Here is a 5,277-nt window from a genome sequence, read left to right as displayed (position 1 = left end):
TCGCATGAGGTGGCCAAAGTACTGGAGTTTCAGCTTTAGCATCATTCCTTCCAAAGAAATCCCAGGGCTGATCTCCTTCAGAATGGACTGGTTGGATCTCCTTGCAGTCTAAGGGACTCGCAAGAGTCTTCTCCAACACCACAGTTCAAAAGCATCAATTCTTTTGGCACTCAGCCTTCTTCACAGTCCAACTCTCACATCCATACATGACCACAGGAAAAACCATAGCCTTGACTAGACGGACCTATGTTGGCAAAGTAATGTCTCTGCTTTTCAATATGCTATCTAGATTTGTCATAACTTTCCTTCCAAGGAGCAAGCATCTTTTAATTTCATGGCTGCAGTCACCATCTGCACTGATTTTGGAGCCCAAAAACATAAAGTCTGACACTGTTTCCACTATTTCCCCATCTATTTCCCATGAAGTGGTGGGACCAGATGCCATGATCTTTGTTTTCTGAATGTTGAGTTTTAAGCCAACTTTTTCACTCTCCTATTTCACCTTCATCAAGAGGCTTTTTAGTTCCTCTTCACTTTCTGCCATAAGAGTGGTGTCATCTGCATATCTGAGGTTATTGATATTTCTCCCGCCAGTCTTGATTCCAGCTTGTGCTTCTTCCAGCCCAGCGTTTCTCATGATGTACTCTGCATATAAGTTAAATAAGCAGGGTGACAATATACAGCCTTGACGTACTCCTTTTCCTAGTAATCTTCTAACAGTAACAGTTTCATGCCTTCCTTTGCAATTTGGATTCCTTTATCTCTTTTCCTTTTCTGATTGCTGGGGCTAGGACTTCCAAAACTATTTTGAATAAAAGTGGAAAAAGTGAACATCCTTGTCTGTTCCAGATCTTAGAGGAGATGCTTTCAGCTCTTCACCATTGAATATTATGTTAGATGTGGGTTTGTCATAAAAGACCCTATTGTGCTGAAGTATGTTCCCTGTATCATCACTTTCTTGACAGTTTATTTTCTTAATCACAAATGGATGCTAAATTTTTAAAAAGCTTTTTCTGCATCTGTTGAGATGATCATATGTATTTTACTCTTCAATTTGTTAATGTGGTATTATCATGTTTATTGTTTTACAGATATTGAAAAAATTTTGCCTCTGTGGGCTAAATCCCACTTTATCACAATGTATACACTTTTCAGTGTATTGTTGGATTTGGGGTGCCAAAATTTTGTTGAAGATTTTTGCATTTTTGTTTATCAGTAATATTGTCCTATAATTTCTTTTGTGTTATATCTTTGGTTTTGGTATCATGGTAATGCTGGCCTCATAGGATAAATTCAGAAATGTTCATCCTCTGCAATTTTTTGGAATAGTTTGAGGAGAATAGGGGTTAACTCTTCCCTAAATGTTTGGTAGAATTCATCTGTGAAGACTTCTGGTCCTGGGCTTTTGTTTGTTCAGAGTTTCTAAATTACTGATTCAGTTTCATTACTGGTAATTTGTCTATCCATATTTTCTATTTCTTCCTGGTTCAATCTTTGGTGATAGTACTTTTCTAAGAATTCACCTATTTTTTTCTATGTTGTACAGTTTGGTGACATATAGTTTTCATAGTAGTTTCTTATGATCTTTTGTATTTCTTATGATTGTAATTTCCCTTTTTCATTCATGACTTTACATTCATGACTTTACTGACTCTGGCCCTCTCCCTTTTGTTCTTGATGAGTTTAGGTACAGGTTTATCAATTTTGTTTACTATTTCAGACAACCAACTTTTAGTTTCATTGATCATTTCCATTTTTTTTTTAGTCTTTATTTTATTTATTTCTCTCTGATCTTTGTTTCTTTCCTTCTACTAACTTTGGGTTTTATTTGTTCTTCTTTCTCTAGTTCCTTTAGGTGTAAGGTTAGGTTGTTTATTTTAGTAAAATTTGATTAAGTTTTATAATTTTAATAAAATTATTGGAATATCTGAAAAATATTTATTTCAATATTTCATTTTTTACTTATAAGCTATAAATTAGTAATTTTCTCTAAGCTTGTTAATATACAACTACACAAATTACAAGTCATAATCTTATTTAGATTTTTATTTTTGGCAAAATAATTGTATCTGAGCTCTATAGAAAGTTCTGATTCTGTATGAAATGCTTGCTACCTCTGTCAATCAACAGGACTATATTATTAAAACAAATGTAGAAACATATATTACTACATGAATAACAAGCTTTTGATTATTTTATCATTCCCTTCCATAGGAATCAGTTTTTGTCATTAAGATAATACTTCCCTCAGTAAAAGAATACAACCAATTTCTAAGCTACAGGTACAATATTATTTTATTTTGTGAAAATAAAACAAGTGCAAGTGGATATTTGAAATACTCCAAAACTCTTTCCAAGGTATTCAGATAATATTGTTATATATAATGCATATCTAAAGTTAATTGCCATCTGAGCTACAGAAATTAATATTTTAATTCACATATTAAAGTGTTGGTATATTCTGAAAGAGATTAATGCTCTTAACACAGGAAAATTGACAAGGGGAACCATGAGATAAAAATTATTGGATAGAAGGTCAATGTGATTAAAGTATAGAAAAGTAGTCAAACACTACAGGATAAGATGGTTTTCAGGAAGGGAGCAAGTAATCAAGATCTTATGAACTGGAAAACCATTGAAGATTTATAACTTTGTTTTTAGCATATCCCTGTCATTTTTCTCTGTAGAAAATAGACTATATGTTTGTGCATTGCAAGAGCAGGCAGAGGAGATAAGTTAACAAAGCAGTTCAGTTCAGTTGCTCAGTCACGTTCGACTCTTTGTAACCCCATGGACTGCACCCCGCCAGTCTTCCCTGTCCATCACCAACTCCCGGAGCTTGCTCAAACTCGTGACCATCGAGTTGGTGATGCCATCCAGCCATCTCATCCTCTGTCATCTCCTTCTCCTCCCTCCCTCAATCTTTCCCAGCATCAGGGTCTTTTCCAATGAGTCAGTTCTTTACATTAGGTGGCCAAAGTGTTGGAGTTTCAGCATCAGGCCTTCCAATGAATATTCAGGACTGATTTCTTTTAGGATTGACTGGTTGGATCTCCCTGAAGTCCAAGACACTCTCAAGAGTCTTCTCCAGCACCTCAGTTCAAAAGCATCAATTCTTCAGCACTCAGCTTTCTTTATAGTCCAAACTCATATCCATACGTGACTACTGGAAAAAGCATAGCTTTGGCTAGATGGACCTTTGTTGGTAAAGTAATGTCTCTGTTTTTTAATATGCTGTCTAGGTTGGTCATAACTTTTCCTCCAGGGAGCAAACATCTTTTAATTTCATGGCTGCAGTCACCATCTGCAGTGATTTTGGAGCCCCCAAAAATAGTTTTTCACTGTTACCATTGTTTCCCCATCTATTTGCAGTGAAGTGATGGACCAGATGCCATGATCTTAGTTTTTTGAATGTTGAGTTTTAAGATTAACTGAACATGGCCCCACCCATCAGAACAAGACCCAGTTCTCCCCTCAGTTAGTCTATCCCATCAGGAAGCTTCCATAAGCCTCTTATCCTTATTCATCCCAGGGCAGACAGAATGAAAACCACAGTGACAAAACTAATGAAACTGATCATGGACTACAGCCTTGTCTTAATGAAACTATGAGCCATGCCCGTGTAGGGCCACCCAAGACGGATAGGTCATGGTGGACAGTTCTGACAAAACGTGGTCCACTGGAGATGGGAATGGCAAACCACTTCAGTACTCTTGCCTTCAGAACTCCCATGAATAGATTGAAAAGTTAACAAATAATAGGTTCAATAACAAATAATATCCATTGTGTTTTAGAAGTTCTGCAAACCTTTCCTACCTATATATGCTTTTCTAGTAAATCTACCCTCGTCTATCTGCTGTAACTTTACTGAATTGGAACTAAAATGTTTTATGGGCTTCCCAGGTGGTTCAGTGGTAAAGAATTACCTACAATACAGGAGACATGGGTTCAGTCCCTGGGTCAGGAATATCCCCTGGAGAAGGAAATGGCAACCCACTCCGCTATTCTTGCCTTGGAAATCCCATGTACAGAGGAGCCCAGGGGGCTACAGTCCATGCAGTTGCAAGAGAGTCACACAGGATTTAGCAAAACAAAATGTTTTTTTTTTTTTTTACAGAATATTGAAATTAAACTTAAAATAGAAACAATGTTGATAAGTGTACATTTCTGAGGTTTGGATATATTTTTTACTAATGGGAATGAAAAGGCCATTCAGTTCAGTGCAGTCGCTCAGTCGTGTCAAACTCTTTGCGACCCCATGAATCGCAGCATGCCAGGCCTCCCTGTCCATCATCAACTCCTGGAGTTCACCCAGACTCATGTCCATAGAGTCGGTGATGCCATCCAGCCATCTCATCCTCTCTCATCCCCTTCTCCTCCTGCCCCCAATCCCTCCCAGCATCAGGGTCTTTTCCACAGAGTCAACTCTTCGCATAAGGTGGCCAAAGTACTGGAGTCTCAGCTATAGTATCACTGCTTTCAAAGAACACCCAGGACTGATCCCCTTTAGAATGGACTGGTTGGATCTCCTTGCAGTCCAAGGGATTCTCAAGAGTCTTTCCAACACCACAGTTCAAAAGCATCAATTCTTCGGTGCTCAGCTTTCTTCACAGTCCAACTCTCACATCCATATATGACCACTGGAAAAACCATCACCTTGACTAGATGGACCTTTGTTGGCAAAGTAATGTCCCTGCTTTGAATATGCTATCTAGGTTGGACATAACTTTCCTTCCAAGGAGTAAGAGTCTTTTAATTTCATAGCTGCAATCACCATCTGCTGTGATTTTGGAGCCCCCCAAAATAAATCTGACACTGTTTCCACTGTTTCCCCATCTATTTCCCATAAAGTGATGGGACCAGATGCCATGTTCTTAGCTTTCTGAATGTTGAGCTTTAAGCCAACTTTTCCACTCTCCTCTTTCACTTTCATCAAGAGGCTTTTGAGTTCCTCTTCACTTTCTGCCATAAGGGTGGTGCCATCTGCATAATTGAGGTTATTGATATTTCTCCCGGCAATCTTGATTCTAGCTTGTGCTTCTTCCAGCCCAGCGTTTCTCATGATGTACTCTGCATATAAGCTAAATAAGCAGGGTGACAATATACAGCCTTGACACACTCCTTTTCCTATTTGGAACTAGCCTGTTGTTCCATGTCCAGTTCTAACTGTTGCTTCCTGACCTGCATACAAACTTCTCAAGAGGCAATGGTGATCTGGTATTCCCATCTCTTTCAGAATTTTCCACAGTTTATTTTGATCCACACAGTCAAAGGCTT

This window comes from Bison bison, unplaced genomic scaffold (assembly GCF_000754665.1).
Source record: "Bison bison bison isolate TAMUID 2011002044 unplaced genomic scaffold, Bison_UMD1.0 scf7180017864491, whole genome shotgun sequence".
Lineage (NCBI taxonomy): Eukaryota > Metazoa > Chordata > Mammalia > Artiodactyla > Bovidae > Bison > Bison bison.
Note: the sequence above shows the minus strand (reverse complement) of the source record.